Source organism: Polyodon spathula, chromosome 1 (assembly GCF_017654505.1).
Source record: "Polyodon spathula isolate WHYD16114869_AA chromosome 1, ASM1765450v1, whole genome shotgun sequence".
NCBI lineage: Eukaryota > Metazoa > Chordata > Actinopteri > Acipenseriformes > Polyodontidae > Polyodon > Polyodon spathula.
In genome coordinates, this window is record NC_054534.1 from 63,625,610 (window position 1) to 63,653,604 (window position 27,995).

The 27,995-nt window shown below is 37.9% G+C and overlaps 1 pseudogene; it reads left to right on the forward strand.

The window, feature by feature from the left end:
• The first annotated feature begins 33 nt into the window (after positions 1-33).
• On the forward strand, positions 34-27,961 carry LOC121297769 (annotated as a pseudogene).
• The last annotated feature ends 34 nt before the right edge of the window (positions 27,962-27,995 follow it).

Here is a 27,995-nt window from a genome sequence, read left to right on the forward strand (position 1 = left end):
GTTTGTTTCCACAGTTTGGTAGCATCAAAGGAACCCGAAGGAGCCCGGAGTCGTAACATTCCAATGTCACCGTCCGATTTCCTGGACAAGCTTATGGGAAGGACATCAGGATATGACGCAAGAATCAGACCAAACTTTAAAGGTACATCAACTTAAAAAAAAAATCTAAATCTTAAAGGATGTGAAGTATAGTATGACTGTGAAGTATAATAGATACTGGGGCACAGTGACATGATTTTCCATCATGGGTGAGGAAAGGTAATTTTAAAATATTAATGTGCGTGATTTTTATATATTTTTGTCTTGTCTTCTGCTGTCATCTGGTTGTCCCATTTGAATGTGGTTTTTGCATCTTAGTGGACTAATTATGAATAAACAACTGAGTTATATGTTAAAGAACTTTTCTCATAAGTGGAGGAAAGTTTGATTGATCAGATCGGTCAAATGGATAAATTCATAAATGTTCTTTAAAAACAAAACGAGACCCCAGAGCTTTTTATCAGATTGCATTTGACAGTCTCATCCTAATGCCCAATTATTGTGTTCCAGCAGCATATTAAATAATCTTGATGTAAAAACGTATTGGAAAAATTCAGAAAACACTTTTGTGTATAAAAGTTGCATTGGTCTATGAAATAATTTAAAGTTATGTTTAAAACTGTATAAGGACAAAACAAAAATACTGATGATGAATATTCACCATGTCTTCATTGTGTTGGTACAGCAATCCACTGTAACGCGGAGATTTGTATTTTTTTTTTTTTTCAGGTCCTCCTGTCAATGTGACATGCAACATATTTATTAACAGCTTTGGTTCAATTGCAGAAACAACCATGGTATGTATCTTTTAAATTTGATTAATATGTTCAAGTTGTCTCATGTATTTATTGAATTTATTCTATTCAACAAGAATTAGGCAAGTAGTAAGGCAAAGGTATACTTTTTTATTTTTATTTTTTTATTTAGTGTCCAATTATAATTTCCCCCCTGATTTTCTCCCAACTTGGAATGTTCAATCAGTTTTCACCTCACCGAGGCAACGCCCCACATGCACGGCCCAGGATACCCGAAAGCTCAGTGGGCGATCCCACAACCAAGCCAGCTTCCTTTTTCACCCAGTAACTCAAGAGTTGATGTCAGCGAGCTACTGACCTCTGGATGACAAAGAGCAGCCCTGCAGTTGTCTGCTCTGAGCTCACTGGGCCAGCAGGGTTCGCTGTAGAGCGATGAGGGAAAACAGTTCTTGCTGGTTTTACCTCCCTAACCCACAGAAGCGCCAGGGCCAGTGTTCGGCTCACTTCTGAGAACCTAGTGAAGAACAGCCTACTTCACACAGCCAAGATGCTAACCAATGCTGTATGACTCACCCTGCGCACCACGTGGCTGCGCTTCTATCAGATGAGTCACTCCAGGACCCCCAGGTCTAGTACCTTTTATAATAAAAATAAATACAACAGCAGTACCAATTCTGTATTACAAATTGTATTATAGTGTGGAGTTTGACTTGAGAAACTGCAAAGAAATACTGACTTTAGATTTCTGGGTGTCTTTTTTCAAGTCAGATTGAAAAAAGACACCCAGAACCTTGCAAAAGTGTATGGAGCAGCTATTTAAATAACAAAAAGCGTATAATCAGTTTAGTTTTTAACCACCCCCTTAACTGTTGATATAATAATGAGCTGTTAATGCAATTATTCAAATATTTAGAATTCAGGTCTTGGACCTGTGTTTAGGAGCAGCTTTGGAGTCAACAGATAATTAGCATGTACTGGTAGTCCTGAGCTCAGGCAGATTGTCTTCAGCATATATTTAATCATATTTGGAGCCAAACCCCAAATCCTTAAAATGTTTTTTTTTTTTTTTTTTTTTTTTTTTTGTAAATTACATTAAGTATCACATTTCTGTAATAATGTAATATTAGGGTCAGCAATCAATGCAAGAGTTTGACTGAGCTTGTTAAACCAACTATACATGCACAATAATAAAATAACCAAACAGCACTCTGCCAATAGGAGTTATTCCTATTTCCATTAGTCATCAGAAGTAATGGAATTTGAACGTACATTATTTTAGGCAATTTGAGAGTCAGACAAGCTGCTGTGTGAATGTGCAAGACTGTTTGTTGTTTTTGGTGTGGCCCAGGCTGCCAGGGGCCAGGAATAATAAACCGTGGATTTGAGTACCTGCAAATTGTGTGTGTCACTTTCCTTCATTTTCCACGGTATGCTACAATATTAATTTGGCCATTGTAAATCATTTCGGGAACAAATGTGAATATTCCTTATAACGCAAAACAAAAATAACGCAGTCTGCAATTATGGACCCCAGCAAACCGCTTTATAAAGGGGTAGCACTGTGTGTGTGTGTGTGTGTGTGTCTATATATATATATATATATATATATATATATATATATATATATATACACACACACACACACACACACACACACACACACACACACACACACACACACACACACAGTACCGTGAAAAATGATTTGCCCCCTGACTGATTTTCTGCATTTTTGCACATTTTCACATTGAATTTGGTCAGATCTTTTTGTGGGTTGTAGTAGTATATAGAGGGAGTCTAAGAGAAAAAATGACACCATAGTTCAAACATAGTTCAATCAAACACGCAATCTTCAAGTGTGACAAAGTTATTGCCCCCTGGGGCTACACCAAACCACAGTCAGAGCCATATTGTTGAAATGGAGAAAGTTTGACCTAAACCCCATTGAAATGTTGTGGCAGGACCTGAAACGAGGAGTTTATGCTCGAAAACCCACAAATGTCACTGAGTTGAAGCAGTTTTGCATGAAGGAGTGGGCCAACATTCCTCCACGGTGCTGTGAGAGACTGATCAATAACTACAGGAAGCGTTTGGTTGCAGTTATTGCTGCTAAAGGTGGCGTAACCAGTTATTGAGTCTAAGGGAGCAATTACTTTTTCACACGGGGGCATTGGGTGTTGCATAACTGTCTTTAATAAATAAGTGAAATAAGTATCAACATGTTGTGTTATTTGTTCACTCAGGGTCCCTTTTATCTAATATTAGATTTTGGTTGAAGATCTGATAACATTCAATGTCAAAAATATGCAAAAATTCAGAAAATCAGACAGGGTGCAAATACTTTTTCACGATACTGTAGATCTCGGTACACAATACATTTTTAAATATAAAATAAGCTGTAAAAGATAACTTAATTCACCAAAGAATAACCGATTCACCATAAACAAGGAAACAAGGAAGCTGAAAATACTGAAAGGTCTGGACCCTCGGTGTGTATAACTGTACTGTAATATAACACAAGTCAAACCTTAGGTAATTAAGAAATATTGCCCTATGCAGTAACTGCTGTAGAGAGGGAGTTTTATTTCAAGACATCAAAAAAGGGCTGATGTTATTCTTTTTTTTATAAAAAAAACAACTGTACTATGAACAAATATACACAAAGTTTCAAGTTAAACAATGCACAATAGGAGGTGAAATATCCCTCTAATTTTTATTGTAACAGGCCCTACTTAAAATAATAATGTCATTGACTAGGCCATTTTAATCTCCATAGTATTCCCTGAAATCATCCTCATACTTTCCAGACCCTGGGTACTCGCCTACAACAAGACCTGGCCATGCTACATTGATAGCAGATTATAACATTCAGTTGTATTCAAACTTTTACACACCCCAATGGAAATTTTAAAGTTTGTAGAAAACAAAGAATTTTAGGAAAAATCTTTTGTAGCAAAAGTTTTGCTTTTGTGGATGAGGAAAAAAAGATGTAAGAAATAGATTTATTCAATTATTTATTTCAGCAGTTGTTCTATAAAACTCAAAAAATGCTAATTCAAAAGTATGCATTTCAATATGATAATGCAGAACCCAGTTCTAGAAAAGGCTAGAAAGTGTTGGATTGTAGATGAACATTCTTAGACAGTATAAAACGGTTAGGCATAAGATGATTGCTGTCATTACCAAAAAGTCAATATGGGAAAAAGAAAAGAGCTAGCTGAAGACCTTAGGCAGAAAATTATTTATTGTCATAAAGCTGGAGAAGGATACAAGAAGATTCCCAAGTATTTGAGTGTCCCAGTTTCAACTATTGTTTCTATTATCAAGAAGTACAAGACTAATGGTACTGTCACAACGTCCCTGGTCTGGAAGAAAGAGGGTTCTTTCACTAAGAACAAGTAGAAGAATTATGAGGAAAGTTGATAACAATCTGAGATTGACTGCCAAAGATATTCAAAGTGAATTGGCTGCTATTGGGACTGGGGTTTCCATATCAACCATAGGTCAAGTATTGCATGGTGAAGGTCCAGAAGGTCGCAGGCCAAGAAAAAGCCACTCTTAGGAAAACGTCACAAGGACAATAGCTTCAAGTTTGCAAAATGGCATTTGAATGATGGCTATGAATTCTGGTCAAAGGTTTTGTGGAGTGATTAAACAAAAATCGAGCTCTATGGTCATGCTGATAGTGGTTACGTTTGGAGAACGTCTGATGAGGCGTGCAAAGAAAAGAACACCATATCTACTGTCAAGCATAGAGGCAGTAACCTTCTGTGGGTCTGTTTTTCCTCTAATGGCACAGGAAATTTAGTTCCAATACATGGTGAAATTGATTCCATAGCATACAGATATAGCATATAGCAAAAGATATTGGCCAATCATCTGAAACTCTCCACTACAAAACTTGGTTTAAAACACAATTGAAATTTCCAACACGTCAATGATCCAAAGCCTACATCAAAATCTACTGAGTGGTTAAAGAAGAATAAAATCAAGGTTCTGGAATAACCTAGTCAAAGGCTGTGCACAAGAAAAGTCCTCGGAATTTGAATGAACTGGAACAATTTTGCGTTGAAGAATGGTAACAAATCGCTAAAGAATCATGCCAAAAGCTCATTGACAAATATCCTAATCGTTCAAAAGAGGTTATTATTGCTAAAGGTGCATCAACTAGATGTTAATTTCATTTTCCTTGTTGGTATGATCATTTTTGGAGTTTTGCAAAAAAATTGCTGAAATAAATCATTGTAGACATTTATTTATTTTACCATGTTTTCCTCATCCATAAAAGGAAAACATTTGCTACAAAAGATTTTTCCTATAATTATTTGTTTTCGAGAAATGTCTAGAAATTATAAATTTTCACTGGGGTATGTAATTTTTGACTACAACTTTATATCCCTGGTATTTCTTTTTTTTCTACTTATTACTTATCCTACTATAATATATTATGTTTGGTTCTCTGTTGTGTTTCTGTTTAGATGATTTACCATGAACTATTTCAGAAAAAAAATGCTTCTGAAAGATTCTTAAAGCTGAACAAAAGCAAATCTGATGGAACTATACCGATGTTACACCGACTTCAATTGATTTTTCATTTTTTTCCCATGCACAGTTCCTGGCATTTGAAAGAGCCTTTCGAAAGGAATTTATTTTGTAAGATGAGTAAACATGTCTCCCTTTCCCAGTTCATGAGTGCACAAATGGTAATGTTCAACCACTCTACATTATGAATCAGCATAAAACCGTTTAAAAATGCAACATATTTAGTTTACTAAAAAGAGAAATGGAGAACAGTCGGAACGTTGAGAATCATCAACACTCGTTAGTGAGTGAAATAAAGATTTAAAGATATATAATGCTTTCAGTTACGAAAGTCAATATATAATAATATATATAGTTATATATATATATATATTATATATATCTATAATATATATATATATATATAATATATTACAAATGCGGTGGAGGCCGAATTACTTCAATAGACAAAATGGAACTGCTATTTTAGTCCTTTTTATTGAGTCCCAAAAGGGCCAGAGATTCTCCTTTACAACCGAAAGCAATGCGCAGTGCACAGTATACAAGCAACCAACAGGACTGGAAATAGCATAGCCCACCACAGGAACACAAACAACTACCTATGGTGACTAACATAAAGCAACATTTTACAAACACAAAACCAGCACAGAACACACATACGCAACAGCAAGGAACAATTGCACATTAACAGCAATAATCCCCTTGCAAACAACAATACCTCTCGCTTCCCAGAATCCTAGATCCCCTCTTTGTTGGGGTTGCCTGCTTTGATGTGCCGGGGTTTGACTCCCCATTGCCGGTAGGGGAGTTCAAGTCCATTCTGGCGGGGTAGGGGGCCAGACAGTCACGGCGCAGGGCAACCACCTGACCATTGATCCAGAGCCTTACCTGGTACACCACCTCTGAGAGGTGCTCCAAAACCTTGCAAGGCCACTCCCAGTGGCTGACCAGCTTGGGATAGAGTCCTTTGTGGCGCTGGGGGTAATAAACCCACACTTGCTCCCCTGACCTATGTCAGTTTTTGTCGCTAGCCAACCCCGGTGAGGTGTGTCCAGGCAAATTTGTGGGCATCATCCAGCCAGTCCTGGAGTTGATGCAAGTATTGCAGTCCAGCCGGCTCAAGGACATCAGGCTGCAGTGTTTTCATGAAAAACAGGTCCACTGGGTTGTGCAGCTTCTTTCCGAACATAGTTTCCGAACCTCGCCATACACCTGTGTCTCAAAATTCAGCTCCTGGTCGCTCTGCAGCTCCCTTGGCACCCTGAACAGGCTGAACATGCCACCCAAGAGTGTGTTGGCGCAGGTGGTTGTGTTCTGATCCGGAATGGCATATGCCTCAGGCTCAGGCCATTTTGTGAAATAACCCATGGCCACAGGAGTGAACCAGCTGCCTTTCTCGGAATGTGGAAATGGGCCAAAGATATCCACTGCAACACGCTCCAACGGTACCCTAGTAGAAACGTTCCTGCAGGCACTCCATTGAGCGTAGAACATTTTAGTTCCTGGGAAGAACACTGACACCTCCCCTCAAGTTGGTCTGTGTCCAGTCCCTGCAACTGCCAAACCTCCACCAGTCAGTTCAGGCAGGCTTTCCACACTGGCAGTGATGGAACTTGCATGCTCATCCAGATAGTGTTGTGCCTCTTGCTCTTCCAGCCATACACAGTGCCTGTACTGCTTCTCCTCGCAAGGATGACGTGACAGCATCTGTGTTACTATGTAGGCGACCTGGCCGATTCTCAGTAGAGTGGTCATATTCTTGCAGGGCCTCAATCTGTCTAGCCACTTGTCCCTCTGGCTTGCGAAACTGGAGCAGCCACTGTAGGGATGCGTGGTCTGTGCTCAGGTGTACACGCCTGCAGTACAAATAGGGGCAAAAGTGCTGTATGGCCTGGACTACAGCCAGCAACTCCCGGTGGGTGGCGCAGTAGTTCATTCCCACCTTGCTGAGAGCGGCTGTAGTATGTGACCACCTGCTCCTCGTCTAGGCCCTCCTGCTAGTGTCCGTGCCCAGGATAAAGGACTGGCAATTGGGAAAGGCCAGAACTGGAACATGTGCGAGGTCCTCCCGCAACCCTCCAAATACAGTCGCCGTCCCAGGAGTACTGGTTATCTTCTATTGGAGACTGTCCGTGGGAGGGCATCCCTTTACTGCTGCTACCTTCTCCGTGTCTGTTGCGATGTTGCGGGTCCGTTTCCTCTTACAACATTTCCTAGAAAGTGCGTCTCCCTCAGCAGCTGTCACTTCCCAGGATGGAGTTTGAACCCCGTCTGATGGATGCACACAGCCTTCCCCGGGCACACCCCCCAGCCAATCTGGACATCCCAATCAGCTCAGTGCCAGGCGAGCCTAAGTGCTCAATTGGTTGCCCAGCAATACGCCTCCTGTTATGTGTCCCAGCTGCACACATTTGCATAGGAACCAGCGTTAGAGCTCTCCCGGTCATATATCCTCCCCCTCAGAACGGCACCACTGGTCCGTTCTAGTGCTCTGGCTAATTCCTCTTCTGTTTGGGTAGTGGTCAGCAGTTTGCGCCAAACATAACACTTTGCATTTAGGCCAAAAAGTTCCATTTTAGTTTCGTCAGACCACAAAACTTTTTGCCACATGGCTACAGAATCTCCCGAGTTTTTTTTTTTGCATACTTCAAATGGGATTCAAGGTGGGCTTTCTTGAGTAATGGCTTCCTTCTTGCCACCCTACCATAGAGGCCAGATTTGTGTAGTGCTTGGGATATTGTTGTCACATGCACAATTTGACCAGTCTTGGCCATAAAAGCCTGTACTTCTTGCAACGTTGCCATTGGCATCTTGGTAGGCTCTCTGACAGGTCTCCTTGCTCGGTCATCCAGTTTGGAGGGACAGCCTGATCTAGGCAGGGTCCTGGTGGTGCTATATACCTTCCACTTCTTAATAATCATATTGACTTAGCTCCAAGGGATATTCAAGGCCTTTGATATTTTTTTTATACCCATCCCCTGATCTATGCCTTTCAACAACTTTGTCCTGGAGTTCTTTTGAAAGCTCTTTGGTGCTCATGGTTGAGTCTTTGCTTTGAAATGCACTACCCAGTGGAGGGATTCTACAGGAACTGCTGAATTGATCCTGAAATCATGTGAATCACTACAATGTAACACAGGTGGAGGCCACTTAACTTGGTGTGTGTTTGAAGGCAATTGGTTACACCTGAGCTAATTTACGATTGCTATTACAAGGCGGGTAAACACTTATTTAACCAAGCTATGTTTTGAATACAGTCGTCAGGAAGACTGCTGCGGGGCTGTAGGTATGAGTATATCTCCGGGTCTTCTAGTGTTAAATACCATCAACCATGACCCCTTGGTTAACAAATGCACCCACTCCTCCAATCTACGGATGCCACATTGTTTCCCTTCTGGGTCGATGATTTAGTGCACCATAGCTTTGCCCCCTTTCTAGATGGCTGACTTCCACCTAACCCTGGGAATGAACTGTTGGGCCATCCAGTCCAGGGTACTCCCTTTTCCCTTTACACAGTGCCCTCGCAGGTCGGGAGGGAGATCTAACACCACAAATCACTGTATCTCTGTTACACTGCTTCTTTGTAATATTTGAAAATAACTGTAAATAAATGGAAATTGCACATTTTTCCATTGTATTTCAATATACGTACCATTTTCTTTATACTTTGATAGGACCAAGAAAAAACCCAAATTCTTAGTCATGTTTGTATTTGTAACAAATGTGGACTTTCTCCAAGACAATTCCCTCAGAGCTGTATTAGAGAATGGGGCTGACTGAGCCTGCATGCTTTCTAGGCAACGCAGTCTCTCCCAATAGGTAGCTGAGTGGGATCAGAGGCTGTCATATTTTAAAACTACACTGCACATTGGGAGAATAATAAAAAACAGTGTTCATAGTTTCGCATTTTCGGAATAAATGAGATTGTTATAAAATATTTAGGTTTATTCCACATTGTTTTGCTCTACACTAAATTTTCAAACTGCTACACATGAAGTACGCATTTTTTAAATTCCTTACTCACATTTGGGGTTGTGTTACTCTTATACAAAGCTATAAACTTGTCAAAATATTGTAAAAACTCATTGAAAAAGAAAATATGAAGAATATAAGCAGGTCTTGCCCAAAGCAGCAACTCTTATTTTGCGTAAAAGGGTAAAACAGCAATTTAGCAAGTATTCTCCAAAATACTCCACACTCTTGTATACTCCCACAGGGGCAACACTAGTGCAGAGTTGCATGTACAGTCACAGAGTGGGAACTAGGACTGTAAGCAGGGACACATTGTCCACAAGCGCATGAACCGCACCACTCCGGGGTCATGTAACCCAGTCCTGCACACAGCTCTGCTGAATGCAAACACAATAACACAGCCATATATATATATATATATATATATATATATATATATATATATATATATATATATATATATATATATATATATATATTTTTTTTTTTTTTTTTTTTTTTTTTTTTACAGGCCTTGAAATAATTTTTTAGTATTTGCTGAACATGTCCGAGGTTACGTTAACGTTTCTATTTTTGTAATTCTTTAATTTTGACTCTTTAGTAATGCAGTATTACAGGATGGCCTGAGGCCAGTTGACACCTGTATTTGTTCAGCTAAAAGACAATGCAGCATTCTGTGCAGCCATCTTTAGTAGGTCTTATGTTGCAGAACTTCCTTTTTTTGTTTTACTGCTCCCTTATTTTTTTATGATTTTACAACAGTTACTCAAATATAAATCTGTAAAAAAAGTATACAAAATAAAAGGAAATAAATGAATAAATAATGGACATACTTGTGCATTGGGATGTGAGGATTACCTTTGTGTGTCAGGACTTGAAAAATAAATACATGAAATAGAGTAAGTAGCGAGGTTCAAAAAAAAATATAGCTTTATATGTCCTCACGTATTGCTGTCATTGTTTAAATAACGTACCTGTCATTTTTCTTTTCATTGTTAACATCCTGACAATTTTTAACACTTATAACTTTAAAGCTCTTTTCAAAATATCCACTCTAGTTCACTAATAGTGTAAGGTGTATTGCTCACATTGTCAAACAGGTAACACAGCAATAGTGATCCTTGATGTGGTATGGAACAGAAACACCAAAGCATTATGGTTTGTTTGTTTTTTTTGCAGTGATTTTGACGACAATTTTGGCCATTTTGAAAAGAGCTTTGAAACAGACTTGAAAGTTATGTAACAAGTTGTCAGGTTGTTAACAATGAAAAGAAAAATGACAGATACCTTATTTACACAGTTGTCGCACATGTGGGGACATATAAATAATGCTATATTTTTTGGACCCTGCTACTTACTCTTTAGGTATAGTCATAAATGTTTTGAAAGATTTGAATTGCAATCTGATGGGTACCTGAAAATAACACTACACTGGTGTAATAATTGATCTGTTCATCCACAAAATCCACAGACCAGTTCTTAAAAATGCATTGAAAACAATGCAGTTCCGTCCTCAATCTCCTTTCATCTGGTAATGTTGATTGTGCCTATTCCCAAAATCATGCTGCTGTGGTCTGGTCTGCCCATTTTCATTTTTATTAATGCATTCTTTAAAAAAGCAAAATGTTTTCAACCCAACTAACTCTAAAACATCTCCCCAGCATGCAAATCCTGATGTATTAAATTAATCAAACATCTAGAGCTGATTAACTCAATTTGGGAGTTCTGGAAAACAAAGATGACTGTGCAACAGCTTCATTGATCATCTGTACCATGTGCCACCAGTGGTTGTAGATGGTGATGTAAAAAAAATAAATACAATTATTAAAGCTAAGCTCCAGAGGGTTGTTTTGTGTGATCATTTCTTGTACAGTGCATTATTACATTAAATATCGCGTGGAAGACATTTTATTTTATTTCTTCATAAGCTTGTACATGAGTTTGGATTTGCAAGTGGTAGTTTGGATTTTAAAAACAACTTTTTGACAGTATTTTTTTTCTTTTTTGGTACTTCTTGCAACGTTTCCATTGGCCTCTTTCTTTTATAGCATGGGGGTACTGGGGAAAATTCTCCAATTAGCCTTAACTGAAGGGTGGAATTTGGTTTTATGTATAACCTGTTAAATATATTTTTACGATGTGTTTGTGTATTTATTCGTCAGTTTTGTTATTTTCAGTTACAGTTATAATACCTGTTTTTAGTCATTGCTTCAATATTGCAATCATGTGTTTGAATATCTCCTGCAATAAACCATTTAATCAACTTTTTATTTTTGGTGTCACATTTCAAAAAGGCACAATGGTCACATGTCCAGAGTAAGACAAGGTGATTTGAGTTATGGAGCTGCTCATCAGTTCCAGTTGCCTGCCATTGACAGTATAGGCAAGATCAGCCAAAGAATATTCATATTTGTAAGTATCAGCACCCTCTACTGCACAGCAGTGTATTTCCAGCAATGCAAAGGGAAACTTGATCAAAAGTTTCCAATCATTAGATAGCACTGGCTCAAATTTTTTATAAAGATGCTGATCTAGCCTATGTGACACATACATATGCCAGGTAACTAGCACTGAAGTGTAGCTCCTTAAGACAGGCAACAAAACCTTAATACAGACAGTATTTGAGTAATTGAACATACATATTTACCACTGTACTAAAAAAGTGCATCAATCTGTCATCTCAGAACATATTTAAATAACATTCCAATAATATAAAATTAGCTCTAGCCCTATTGACCAGTTGTGAGACTTACACTTGATGGATAAAGCCAGATAAAATTAATTTACACACAAACTTACTTATTAAGTTGGTTGTAACCAACTATTTATATGTGAGAAACCTAAATTCACAGGTCTCTCACTCTGCTCTGTTTGGTTTGTGTTCTTGTGTGTCAATAATGCAAATTCTTCAAAGCAGAAATGTTCTAAGTAAACAAAGTAAAATAATATTATTTATATATTGTATTATTAAGGGAGGTTTAACATTTCCGTGCTCTTTGTTTCCCATAGGATTATAGAGTGAACATCTTTCTTCGTCAGCAGTGGAATGACCCCCGGTTGGCTTATAGCGAATATCCCGATGACTCTTTAGATTTGGATCCCTCTATGTTAGATTCTATCTGGAAACCTGATTTGTTTTTTGCAAATGAGAAAGGAGCTCATTTTCATGAAGTTACTACAGATAACAAACTTTTGAGAATATTTAAAAATGGAAATGTTCTTTACTCAATAAGGTAAGGATAAAAGTGGATAAAGGTTAGACAAGGGTGGCTGTAAATACAGGTTTTACTGGTGTGGGTTTGGAAGCTTTTATTTTGTGGTGTACTACTGCAATAGGCATAAGGATTGTTAATAGTTTACATTTTAAATGTTTAAAAGTTATCCAAGTGTTAAACGTTTAAAATTTTGCTTATGTATTTAAAAGTTGCAGGATATATATATATACAAAACTTATCATAATTGGATAAGTCTCCAGCCCCCTGAGTTAATACTTGGTGGAAGCACCTTTAGCAATAATTCCAGCTGTGAGTCTGTTGGGATAGATCTCTATGAACTTTACACACCTAGATTTGGCAATATTTGAGCATTCTTCTTTACAAAACTGTTCAAGTTCTGTCAAGTTCCTTGGGGAGCGTTGGTGGACAGCAATCTTCAAGTTATGCCACAAATTTTCGATTAGATTTAGGTTGGGGCTCTGACTGGGCAACTCAAGGACATTTACCTTTTTGTTTCTTAACCACTCCAGTGTAGCTTTGGCTGTGTGCTTTGGGTTATTTTCATGCTGAAATGTGAACTTCCATCCCAGTTTCAGCTTTCTTGCAGAGGGCGGGAGGTTTTCTCTGTACTTTGCTCCATTCATTTTCCCTTCTATCCTGACAAGTGCCCTGCCGATGAGAAACATCCCTATAAAATGATGCTGCCACCACCATGCTTCACAGTAAGAATGGTATTCTTTGGGTGATGCGCTATGTTGGGTTTGCGCCTAACATAACACTTTGCATTTAGGCCAATAAGTTCCATTTTAGTTTCGTCAGACCACAAAACTTTTTACCACATGGCTACAGAATATCCTGAGTGTTTTTTTGCATACTTAAAATTGGATTCAAGGTGGGCTCTTGAGTAACGGCTTCCTTCTTGCCATCCTACCATACAGGGTAGATTTGTGTAGGGCTTGGGATATTGTTGTCACATGCACAATTTGACCAGTCTTGGCCATAAAAGCCTGTACTTCTTGCAACGTTGCCATTGGCCTCTTGGTAGGCTCCTTCTTGCTCGGTCATCCAGTTTGGAGGGACAGCCTGATCTAGGCAGGGTCTTGGTGGTGCCATACACCTTCCACTTCTTAATAATCATCTGGACCGTGTTCCAAGGGATATTCAAGGCCTTTGATATTGTTTTATACCCATCCCCTGATCTGTGGCTTTCAACAACTTTGTCCTGGGGTTCTTTTGAAAGCGTCTTGGTGCTCATGGTTGAGTCTTTGCTTTGAAATGCACTACCCAGTGGAGGGAACCTGCAGGAACTGCTGAATTTATCCTGAAATCATGTAAATCATTACAATTTAACACAGGTGGAGGCCATTAAACTTGTGTGATTTTGAAGGCGATTGGTTACACCTGAGTTTATTTAGGGTTTTTATTACAAGGGGGGTGGACACTTATCCAACCAAGCTATTTCAGTTTTTATTTTTAATTAATTTTCTACAAATTTCTAGAATATTTTTTTCACTTCGAAGTTGTGGGGTAGGATGTGTAGATAAATGAAAAAAAAAAAACAATTTTAATGCATTTTAATTCCAGGCTATAAGGCAACAAAAGGTGAAAAATTATACTGAAGTGATTATGTTAGGGATAACACATGACAGGTTGTGGGTTGCGTTGCATTAACATAAGGCTGTGGTTGGGTTGGAGGCATGAAGCGAAGCTGATAATGCAAATGACATTACCCCTGTTTTATTTTATTCAAATACGTTCTGTTTCTAAAAAAATCTCTCCGTATGGTAGATTTCATTTAATGATATCAATATCCTTGATGTTGAGTTGCATTTATTTCACTTCACTCCAAACTGCTGTCTTTATTAAGACCAATATATATATATATATATATATATATATATATCTATATATATATATATCGATATATATATATATATATATATATACACACACACACACACACACACACACACACACACACAGTGGCTTGCAAAAGTATTCAGACCCCTGACCAATTCTCTCATATTACTGAATTACAAATGGTACATTGAAATTTCGTTCTGTTTGCTATTTTATTTTCAAACACTGAAACTCAGAATCAATTATTGTAAGGTGACATTGATTTTATGTTGGGAAATATTTTTAAGAAAAATAAAAAACTGAATATATATATATATGTATTTTTTCCAGATTGACATTAACACTTTCCTGCCCTATGAACCTTAAAAATTTCCCAATGGATGTGCAGACTTGCATAATGCAGTTGGAAAGTTGTAAGTAGCTTATTTTAATATATCCTTTTACGATCCTTCTTAGTGTCATTAAATATCATCCTGTACTGTCTTATTATGAAGTAAGGTGTCTTCTGCTGAGGCTGATTGGAATTTATTGAGATGTTGCTTATGATTAAAAAAACCCAATGGTACCATAGTTTTTTTTTTAAAGAATGATCTGATCAGATTTTATGCAAGATGTTAACACTAGAACCGTCACGTGGGTCATTGTGACCCATTTTACACTTAAAATGTTAATTACTCTTCCGTTGTAAGTCGTATGTGTATGTCCGTTTTTGACTTTTCCTAAATATATTAATTAATTATCCTGACGGTGTTTGATAGCCAGAATCATAAAAATTATAAAGGTATAAAAGCTCTACCTAGAACCATCACATGGGTCAATGTGACCCATGCATTACACTACATTTCTCTTTTTTAATATAATTTAAGGTATTTTATTATTTTTGTAAATGCAGCAAACAAGACATGCCCCCACCTCCTAGCACACATGTTTTTTATTTATTTATTTATTTATTTATTTATTTATTTATTTAAGCCTTTGTTTGTAGACTCACTACGAGACAGAGATTGCTATGATAGTTGATGTGTCAAGATGCCAACTCAGTGAAAGCCTAGTCAGTGAATGTTTATTTTTCAATGTACCTGGGAGACAACAATCCTTAATTTTGTTCCACAAATGCAACTGGGAATATATCAGAAGGAAATATTTAATCTTGAAAGCAGTCATTTTGATTGGAATATGGCAAGCTGCACTCAGATGCATACAGCAAACTAAAATGACAGGTAGGATAACAACCTATGTGCCTAATATGAAACACATTTTATATATTCTTATTTATATTACTTTTAGAAAACAATAAAAACATTTCGGTTTTACAGGTTTGTATGTATCAGTTTACACATGTTTACACAATAGTGTTCAGTGGAACTGCGTCTGTGTTTACAACACAGCTCCTAGATGCAGGCACAGTCAGCTGTGGGACACGTACGCTCCTCCATAGAGTACAATGCAGCCATCATACCGGAAGTTCTGTTATATATTTTTTTTATGTAGTATTAGAAACAATGACTTTGGTTTTATAGTTTTGTTTGTACATATACTTGTTTACACCTGTACACGGGTATATATTCATACCCATTTCCTTTGAAATCTGTATTTTATTATATTTTTTCATTGTTCATGATCATTATTGTTTGCGATCATTATAAAAATAAAGCATTTTATGTTAATTTTCCATTTAAATATGGTGTTTCTGCCATGCAAATGTTAGATATGATGTTCATAAATAAACCTTTTCAGTTGTACCGATAGTATGTCTTTCATTTTCATACAGTTTAAAAATGTATGAGTCAAAGTGAACCACGTGGCGGTTCTAGGTAGTTCGAAAATCCGGCGGTTCTAGTGTTAAAGAGCTGGTACAGTAATATAACAGAACCTTCTGTTTTGTACAGCCACCTTTTCATTATGAATATTTTGACATTACCTTTAAGATTTTTCATGCCATGTATGATTTAGCTCCCCCCCTCCATGTAAAAGAAACCCACCTCCTGCTGGGCAGCCCGAGTTAGATCGAAGTACGTCTGGAAATTAGGACCTGAGTAGTTTAAAAGTAGCCGAGAGAGCTGACAAACCATAGATCATTGGTATTAGTTTCAATGTAAAATGTGAAAGACCTTTAAAAAGATACTGTCTCTTTTTGTTTTCCTGACTCCTTTCAATCTTTGATGGTAACTTGACATTCTTTCGTAATAAAAAATATATTGGTTTCTCAACGCCAAAATAAGACACCATCACAAGGTCAAACATCAGACACTTAAATGTTTTAGACTAAGATTGAGGGGCATGTTGGGACTTCTCCTCAAGAACATGTTTAAAGAGTTGTTGGGTGGAGTAGTAACATTAGGTTACTTATTGTAACCCTGGAGAAGATGACCACCAGACATTAAGTATGAGATATGGTATAGTATACCAGAGCAGTCAGCAACTGAGGGACGCATCAGGACCGCATAACCCAAGGCTAGCAGTGCGAGCATGCAACCTCAAGGACCCTCGTGCCTAAAGAAGGCAAGAAAGGATCAATCATGTTAAGGTCATAGAATTTGGAGAAAGTATGCGGCATAGCCCAGCTAGCCACAATACAGATATCAGACAGCGAGGCCTCTCTGAACAGGGCACAAGATATAGCCAACCCTCTGTTAGAATGCGCGGCTACCCTGCCAGGTGGGGGCAAGCCAGCACTATCATACGCAATTGAAACTGTATCCACAATCCAGTGCGACTGTTGCTGCTAAAAGAGGGGCTGTCCTAGAGTCTGTATACCATAACAACAAACAGCTGTTCAGAATGACGCAGAGCTCTAGTCCTATCCATGAAACACCTCAGTATCCACACCAGGCAGAGGAAGTTCAGTCTCATATCCTCCTTCAAGGAAAACGGAGGTGGATGGAAAGACTCCAGTTCCACAGACTAGTTCATGTGGAAGGCTGTGATCACCTTAGGGAGGAAAGCAGAGTTTTTATGCAGTGATGAGTGCCCATTATACTGAGTCAATGGGCACATGGCTTGCAGATATGGCTGCTAAGTACACTTTCAACATAGCAGTGGATCGACCTGCTTCTAACAGTTCTTGCAGAAACTGCAAATAGTTGCTATAGGGCAATAATCAGGGTCATGACCTCTGTTCATGCACACATTTTGAAAGTACTTGCACTTATAGGTATGTAACCACTTATAGGCATGCAACACTCTTGTGGAGGAGGCCCTAGCGTTCTTCAGTGTACTGACAACTGCATCTGAGATCATTAAGGTGGACAGATGGTCCCATCCAGGGCCAGATCCACAGTTGGAGTCTGCCCGTTTCTGGGTGCCAGCAGGATGGCAGCATGGAAGACTCAAAGACGCTCCCCTGAAAGGGGAAGAGGGGATACTTCCTGTGCATGGGATGAATAGGGACGTAGAATATGCATCCTTTCAGTGAGCTATTAGAAACTATTCGCCCGACCGGACAGACTGGCGAGTACGGCGGACGACACCATCTTGCTCTCTCCCGTACATGAGGGGAACATTGAGGTTATCTGCTGAAATGCCTTGCCTTCTCGGTGAGAGTGCTACAGCAATTCCTCTACTGCTCGTCGAAAGGAATGGTCAAGGGAGGTAGGGGCTGCTTCTGAAGGAAAGAGCCACCTTCCCATGAGGCTGCAATCGAAATCACATTATGATCCTCCTCAGCAATGCTGACATCCGGTTCTATAAGGGTGACCCCTGGTGCAGGCGGAGTCAGCTCTGGGTCCGGCGTTATCGGCTGAGCTGGGGCCAGAGCAAGGGCTTGAGCCTGCTGCCTGGCCAGGGGCTCCCAACACTGTGTTCAGCTCAGCCGTGCTAGCAGGGGACATTGTGCAGGACTTGCAAGCGTGGAATTTAGCCATGCTTGATGTCTGTATGGCCCCACGGGCATTGTTTAAACACTGGAGGGTGTAGACCTGTATTGAAGCACTCAGGCATCAAGGGTGCAGAAGCACTGAGGGCACTGATTGAGGCAGAATACAGTGCTGGTGCACCGAAGAATCGGAGCACCGAGTGCTGGGGCACTAAGCACCGAGGCATGGAGCATCTAAGCCCCGAGGGTGCCGAAGCACCAGAGACCCAACCCGGGGTGGCTCATAGCATACACGGGGTAGATAGACAGGCTCGAGTAGCTGCGGTAGGCGATCAGGAGAGCAGAAAGGGGAAGCACATGGTGCTGCACTAGGTTGCAGCACAGTGATAACCTGGTTCTGGACCGTGTGCAATCATTCAACGGGGCAGCGCATAGCTTATACGGGCTCAAGGAGCTGCGGTGTGTTAGACAGCAAGAAAGTGTACTGCTTTTTTTTTTTAACTGCAAAGGCAGTAATAGGAAAAAAAATATATGGGGTTACTGTAGCACTGTGCCCACCCATTGTGTGTATTTTATTATTTCTGTATGTATCGTTTGTTGTTATTATTATTGTGATTTGTGTGCGGGTGGTCGAGCACCGTCCGTCCTTTTTGTTTTGCTGTTTGCTTCTACTATATAGTCATGAAGATGGGGTTAAAACCCCTTCCTTAGAACTCGCGTGGGAATGTGGCTGGAGCCTTAATAAGGTAATTTATTAATAGGTAATTAAGGCTCCAGCCACGAATATAAAAGACCCACTCTCAGCTCAGAAGGCGGAGAGTGTCAGAGGAGAGACGTAAGGTAAGACGTAAACACAGAAATAAACAATTGCTACATATACTGGTTTCGCAACCAGCATACAACTGATTTAGTGTTGGTTTGTTTGGCCCTTCGGCCCTTTGTTTCAGCATTGATACACAAATCAGCGTTTACTAATTGACCACAGAAAATTTAATTTCCTGAGTTGTTGCTAGTAGTGTTGGGACAATAACAGAATTTTTGTATCACGATTATGATCTGAAGAATTCTCACGATAACTGCTTTTGGTGTTTTGAAACTTTACAATTTCAGGGGCAAGGCTTTAATTTGAACACATTAAAGAAGATATCTTTCAAAATGTTTGCCTTAGTGCTGATATCATGCTTGCACAATTATAACGGTTTGTGACCTTGACCTTGATATTTTGCTCATGTTGCTTATTTTGTTAGAAGTCATATAAACATATAAGAAAATATTTGGGTTTTTTATTAAATAAATACACTGGGGGGTGACCTGGAGAGTAAGACAATATTTCAGGTGTGTAACTTCTTGTCTAAACAAGCCTGGCTCCTTTGGACAGTGGCTAAGATTTGAGCTGTTAAGCTACAACTTTTGAGCTCCAGTCACAGTCTGTGCATTGTGTTGCTTAACCCTGACAATCCTCAAGTTTATGTTAGGAACACTAGTGCACACCAGACAGCTTTGCTATCATGTTCCCAATACACATAATAATCAACAACAAACAACCAGTCTACTAATATAAGTGTTAATTCCCTCTATAGTTAGCAGTTTTAATTTGTAATGATCTCTATTGTCAGATGTTCATACTGCTGCCCTAAAATGTACAAATCTGTTTTTTGTGGACTGTGGAAATCGTTTCAGTAGTATGATGTTTTAAATGGTTAGGGCTCAACAAAATGACTATAGCTACACAAAATAAATGCGGGTAAAATAGATAACTACCTCCCCTGTCAACACCGACACTGCAGTAGGTGAAAAGAAATAAAATGTAAAAGGTCACATACCGATATTGCTTCTAATTATGTTGACTAGAATGTAAAACCATTTTCACACACCCTGTCTTTTTGCCTGTTCAGTTACTGCTTGGGGATATTTTCTCTGGCACCCTTTAATGCTTCAATAGATCATTTGTTTTAATTTGTCAGTCTCTTATTATTTATAATGTACTACAGTGGGAATGTCCTTTTGGTTTCTACATTAATTAAGGCTAGAGCATGCTCTCTAACTTAGAACAAAACTGCTGCTGTATTTAAAGTAACTCATTATGGGTAGGTTTTAACTGAAATGGACCAGTGAAATCTTATACAGACTGTGTGAGTCCCATTCTGAAGCAAGTAAAAAGGTGAATGCAATATTCCACTTCAGGGTGTAAAAAAACAACAATATACATCTGGGAAGAAACTAAGTAGGTGTCACCACCTTCATGGCAGTTTTATAATGTAAAATTGCAGCTGGGCTGTGTGGCAGGATACCGTCAAGGCCAAGGCAGTTAATCTGGAGGAGGGAGACTCAGAGACAGAGAGCTGCAGTTAAAGTGCTGTTGCACACGTTTATCAACAAACAACACACCAAAATATGGAAACAAATAAACATGGTACACAGACCAAAATAAAGGATTAAACAAAACACAAACAATATGCACCTAAAGGTTCTTGAAACACTCTCTTCAAACTCTGCCAACAAAACAAAGGATTTGGCTTCCTTTATATAGCATGTGGCTGGGGCTTGATTGGCCATCAATTATTTAATTAAGGCCCCAGCCACATTCCACATGTGGATTCGGCAGGGATAGAATTAACCCTATCCCTGCCAATCTTAAATTCAAAATAATTCATACTTATTTTACAAACCATGCACTATTTACGCACAGCCCTGGAATTTTAAGTCATTTATGAAATCTTTGCTGCAGAAGTCTTGTGACCATATACATGTACCATACAGTAGTATATCATAGTTTCTTGACAGTGTGGAGAGAATCAGGAGTCTCATGTAAATCAAGCCACTGAAAACAGCACAGCTGACTCTTAACAGTATATAATTTAAATTCCTGAGTGCATATGTAACAAGGTGGAGGCTGGGTGTGAACACTGCAAGCGAACATCTTAACCACTGTGGTTTTGTGGTTATGGAGCTTTTCAACCCCAACTGGTCACTGACTGGTCATGACAGAACTTGTGCATCACACAACGCTGCCCATTATACATTGATACAGTTGAGCTCAGTAGAGCGTATCTTAAATTTCCAAGTCTGGTTTACTGTCCCTTTTAACTACAACACAAATGCCATTTTAACCAAATAAACAAAAACTTGGCATTTACCTATTTTTTAGGGTCCTACTGAGAATGATATATATATATATATATAAACACTAATATATATATATATATATATATATATATATATATATATATATATATATATATATATATATATATATAGTGTGTGTGTGTGTGAAACTGCACTGTGATCCATATGTGGCCCTCTGTCTGTTTGTTGAATCATTTTTCTTTTTTTGTTATTCACCTACAGTTGGATACACAATGAATGATCTAATTTTTGAATGGCAAGAAAACGGGCCAGTTCAGGTTGCGGAAGGGCTCACACTGCCACAGTTTATTCTGAAGGACGAATCGGATTTACGATACTGTACTAAACATTACAATACAGGTAAGACTATTGCTTCATGTTCTGGAATATGTCATATAGTAGTTTACAGTAATAAATTAATAAGTGGCTGTTCTAGATGCATGTGACAATATATAACATTGAACTACTCATTGGGTTTGAGTACTCATAACATTATATATTTAAATGCAGGTCATTAATGCAGGGTATCATTTATATAAGTGATCAGATGCTGTCTACTCTCCTAAGAGCACCATAAAAATTTGCTAAATGTTGTATCTTATTATATTAGGCAATGTGGAAAGGAAGCCTAATCAGTTTATGCCTTCTGACCTCTGAAGATTTGAGTCCAAACATAGATCAGTGAGTTTGGTGCTCTCAACTGGAGTTCACATCATAAAACAACCACACAATTTGATAAAAGTGGCACAGAGAGCCAGGAGGATAAGCTTATGTGGTACCTGTTGGCTCAGTGAGCCACAGTAGATAGGACTATTGTCACCTCACCTTTAGCAGTAAATTATAAACATGAACAAATTATAAGTAGAATTAAAAATATGTTTTTTTTTGTTTCTTTCTTTTTTCATTCAATGATAAATGTTTTGACTATAAGTCATTGTCAACGAGTTAGGAAATGTAAAGATGCACATTATTCTGGTGGTCCTTGATGTATTTATGTTAGATGTGTTATTCACACAACTTACAGTTTGCCCTGAAGTTTCCCTTGAGCTGTGTTTAAGAAATTCTGGAACTGACTCATCAGCACAGGTTGCAAACAACCATGAGTCATCTTCCAACTATTGCTGTTTGGTTGTGGTAGCAGCTCCATTGGTATGACAGCTCTACTACAAAGCAAAGTTAGACAATTGTCCCTCTGAGCAATCAATGAAGGACAATCAGCTACAGGTGGAAAGCTCTAAGAGATGGCCAAAACCAATGGGTAATAGGGATGCAGTGTTCAAATCTAGCAATGTGTAGATGATTAAAATAGACTGTGACTCTACCTTGAAGGATTCAGGCATACTCTGTTTTCTAAAGTGATTTTTGTGCCAAAGATAACAAATACTACGTATGTTTCAATAGAGTCTAATCATGGCATATATGACCTCTACTACATCAACAAAGGTGCTAGAGGACTCATGTTTTAATGCTCTGGCAATTTTTAACCAGTTCAAGCCATTTTCTTCCCAGTGGATTCCTTAAACAGTCTTTGTAACTGGCAAGTATGTACAGGACAATAGCATGCTACTTCCGAGATTAGCTACACTGCATATCACTGATATTAGTTTCCAAGTGTACTTTTGTCTATGATCTGTGCACCAAGAGGTTTTTGCAAGTTTACATGTATTTATAGAAGAAAAAATATTGTTGCCAACAATTACAAACTTGATCTTATTGTATTTATTAATGAATTCATTTAAACAAGGTACAGTAGTTTTCTACTGTTTTAACTGGTTGTAGCAAGCACAAAATCTTTTTAGCAGATGAAGGTTAACAAATTGCTTTTTCAGACCTTGTACATCCTGAATCTTCTACATATGTTTATGGCAAAGCAACTTTACCTTGATGTGCATGAATGCAGCATTACTTTGATATTTAGGAGTTTCTCTTTTTTTTCAACTAGGAAAGTTTACGTGTATAGAAGTGAGATTTCATCTTGAGAGACAGATGGGTTACTACCTTATTCAGATGTACATCCCTAGTCTCCTTATTGTCATTCTTTCTTGGGTGTCATTTTGGATCAACATGGATGCAGCCCCTGCTAGAGTGGCTTTAGGTATTACAACAGTGCTGACCATGACTACACAGAGTTCAGGGTCACGGACATCTCTCCCAAAGGTAGGACATAAATAAACATTTGTTTTTAATTCCAATGCTAAAATGCATATCTATAGAAACCTTATGTTAGACTTTTCTAGAATGAATCTCCGAAGATTAAAATATCTGTCTGACGGACTACATACTAGGTTGTTACAGACATCCAATTCAAATCCATGAACAAAATTCTGAACTAACCAAGATTGTGGCCAGCATATATGTACTTTTATTTTTTAATACCAATATCAATAACGGTAAAAAAGGCAATTCAAGTTAACGTCTGCATATACTGTATTTCTTTGGTTAATGTTGATGCTTGTTGAAGAAGGCATTCTAACACATAGTTTAACAATAACTAACATGCATGGACCACGAATGGGAAAGCAAAGCTAATCTAGCACAGATTGTAACAAAGAAGAACGCTACACAGCAAGTTCATTATAAGACACACTGTTTTGGTTTTACATGTACATTTTGTATCTCGAAGCCTATCCAGATTTCTGATTTTTCTGATGGTGTACCAAACCATTTCTATTTCCTGTGCCTGATGTTTTCGACTGGAATTGTTTTTATTCATAGGACATGAGGCAACTGTTGTGGAAACATAAGGGTTTCTTCAGGTCAAAGTATGTGTCAGAGACTCAAAGTCTTGTTCTGCAATTATATTAGCAGTTGCCAACCACCTGTGTTTAATCCAGTTTTGAATTCAGAATTTGTATCCGGATGATAAACAAGACCTGACTTGAACACCATAATATCTGGGATTGATGCCAGATTTATACAATATATCTGCCAACCAAGTCTTAGGGGTTTCTACGCATAACCTTATCAAACATTGTCTTGTCTTAGGCCTGTCTCCTTTCTGCCTCTCCTCCTAATCAGCTTCACTACTTTGTGCTCCCTTCCCCAAGCTTCCAAATCCTGGTGTGTTTCTTACAGAAGTTTTAAGGCTAGCTGTAGCCATAGTGTGCAACCCTTGTCTACATAAACTATAAGTAACAAAAACAAAGCAGTAACTTTGAAATGTCAGTACCTGTTAGCTATTGAAAATATCTTGCGTAATGCAACAAATACCTTTCGTATTAAGAGTGGCATATTATGTCTGACAAAGCTGTCAACTGGAAAATATTAAAGTAAAGGTTTGACGGATGAATGTATTTTTTAATAATCTTTCTTTCTTGGCAGGTGTCTTATGTCAAAGCTATTGACATATGGATGGCAGTTTGCTTGCTCTTTGTATTTTCGGCACTGTTGGAGTATGCTGCTGTTAACTTTGTGTCCAGGCAGCATAAGGAGCTGCTAAGATTCCACCGCAAAAGAAAGAAGAACAAGGTAAAATAACTATAATAAAAAAGTATCACGGAAAACAGAAACGTGTGTTGTTCAAAGGTTTCACACGATTCATGATGAAACAAAGGCATTTGTCATTTAAAGGTGTTGTATATTTTGGAGTGAAGTACAATAATGTACTTCATTGATCATTGATCTTGACTTTGGATAGGCAAAGCTTTTGGATCGTGAGGTGACTCTGCTCTGAAGAGACAGGCTTATTTAAAAAAGAAAATAAAGTAATAACACTTAATAGGAAACATCTTCTTCTTCTTCTTCTTCTTCTTCTTATTATTATTATTATGACCTTGCATATGAAAGAAGCTGTGGCAGGCTGGCGAGTGGATAGAGGCCCAGAGACAGACTGCAGTTCAAAAAAATAACTATTTTATTATAAATAAACAAAAATAAAGTGCACAAGGGCAAAATAACAGATACTCAAACACAAATAAAGCAAAAACAAAACTCACAAAAATAAAGTTTCCAGGCTGGGCAATGCCTTCACTGGATTTAGAAAATTCAAAAACCACAAAACAAACACCAACCTGCTTCCTCCTTTTATATCAGGTGGCTGGGCGCTGATTGATCGTTAATCAACCTAATCAACTAATCAACCCCAGCCACCTGAACATAATAAACCCAGGCAGGTAGGGGAAGTTAACCCCATCCCTGCCAATTTAAAGGGCAGAGCTTTGCTCTGCCACAGAAGCATACAATTATGTAAGTATATTTTAAAAGTAATAGAAAATAGTTACATATAGTAGTGCCACAAAGTGCTTTTCCATCAAGGACCTGGCTGTTTATCTTAGTTGTTGTCATCCCCTTTTGGCTTTTTTTATTTCCTCTTAATTGTTTGTTCTGTGGTGTCTTTTGTAACCATTGGCAACCTACAAAACAAAACCTATACTAAATATAATGTAATCCCAAAAATGGGTTTTCGCAATGGTAACTTGTACCACATTGAATGTAGCTCGTCACCATCCTTGAACGTTTACCACAGTACTTGTAGACATATTGTTTAATAACATAGTTTGCATTTCTTTAAAAATGATGACTGAGCAATAAAGTTTAGGCACACAACATTGCAAAAGCCACTGTATAGAACTGAATAAAGGAAGTAAATATGGCCTGAACATGCAAATAATGACAACTATTGTATAAAAAAAAAAAAAAAAAAAAAAATTGTTACATACATTCATTACTAGGGTTTATTTATTTATTTATTTTGGATGTTATCATTGCTTAGTTTTCTATGTGTGTATCAGCTTAATATATTGTTAGTTGTTTTAAATAATATATTTTTTTTGCTTTATTTATATCAAAATGTTTTAAATGACATTGGTATCTTGTTTATGACCAGTCTTCAATGGGACCAGAATGTCAATGTTTGCTATTCTCCAAACTAGTCTTCCTCCAGATGTGAATGAGAATAAGTTTTAAAGCTGCCAACTGTAAACACTGCTTTACATTGGGGGTTGGGGTCACTTTCATTCTTTGCAGGATTCAGAGTTTCTCTATGAACTTCAACAGGAACCCGTAAATGCCAGCAGAAATGTATATAAATCAACAGTTTTGTTAAAGAAAAAACATCTGTAATAAATAGAAAGAAATAGAAGACATTTTACAAATGGTTAAGATGTGAATATATATATATATATATATATATATATATATATATATTATCTATATTTTTTAACAAACCTGATATCCGGCCCCAAAGTTGGTGGTCACCAGTGATAATATTCATAAACGTGTAGAAAAATGTTTGTTTCAAAACATAATTTTTAGGCTATTGAATGTTATATGTGTCCAAAACTAGAAAAAATAAATAAATAAATAAATAAAGAATCTAAAAATACAGAACCCCAATTTAACACTCATAAAAAAATTAAAACCTTGTGTTTTGTTTTTCTTATATTTTTTCCTGAAGGATGAAGATGTTAGGGAAAGTCGTCTCAGCTTTGCTGCCTATGGAGTGAGCCAGTGTCTGCAGGGAAAAGATGGAGTCACCCCAAAGGTGCACAACAACTCCACCGCCACACCAGCAGCAAAAACCCAAGAGGAAATGAGAAAGCTGTTCATTGATCGGGCAAAAAAGATTGACACTGTATCCCGTGCTGGCTTCCCATTAGCCTTCTTGTTTTTTAATATTTTTTACTGGGTTCTCTATAAAATCCTTTGGCATGAGGATGTACACCAGCAATAAACGTCAACCAACCAAACCCCACAGGGCTGGGTACAGAATTATATATTGGGATTAGGAACTGCATTCTGAGTATTATTATCTGTGTAATTCACTGCCAAGAGAAGACATTGAGCTATCTATGCAAAGACAAAGTAGACAGGTGTCAATTATTTCTAAATTAATTTACAATTACAAGTCTTAAAGGCTTTTTCACAGCTTACAAGAAATGTATAATCAGGACTTGTATACCAATTCAATCTTAACTGTGTGTCTTACAGCTTAACTGCCAATTTTTCTGAAGAAAAAAGAAAACTGATTATTGAAACAATATTAGTACTAGTAACAAACAATGTAGGAACAATTTTGTTTTCTTAAGTTAACCTAATTCTAACCTAATTCTTTCTACTAGTTGTGTGATATCAGTAGTTTTGTTTCCTTTTGACAACAAATTCCACTTCTGTCCCACAAACAAAACATTATGAAAATGAGCCTTATTCATTTAGGTGTTGTACTATTATAAATATTTTAAATAGAAAGTGTTAGGATCCCATTGTGATCCTAGGTGCTTGGTATTGTCATTGTTATACCACCATTGCAATGCATACATTTCACTTTCTGAATTTAACAGTGGGGTTGTATTTTGACTTGGGATCCTAACACACAAACTAATGGGTTTCAGGATATTTGACCAATAAAATGCTATACATTGGTATTCTTATAAAATACTGCTCATGATGAGGATAAATGCCATCATGAGTCTTATTCTTTTTCACTTTTAATTTCCACTGACAAATACGCTGCACTATTCACTCAATAAGCTTACAGGAAAGCAAATTTAGAAAGCTAAAACTATAGTGTCTTCATGCTAGAGTCCTTACATAAAACATAAAAATAAGCTAACATTAATGATGGCTTGTGGCCCCTCACCATGCCATCCCCTATTAAATCCCTCTTTTCTCCAAGTAAAAATGCATAATTAATTAAATGACGGCTGTATTGAGATCCTCAACAGTTTAGAACAA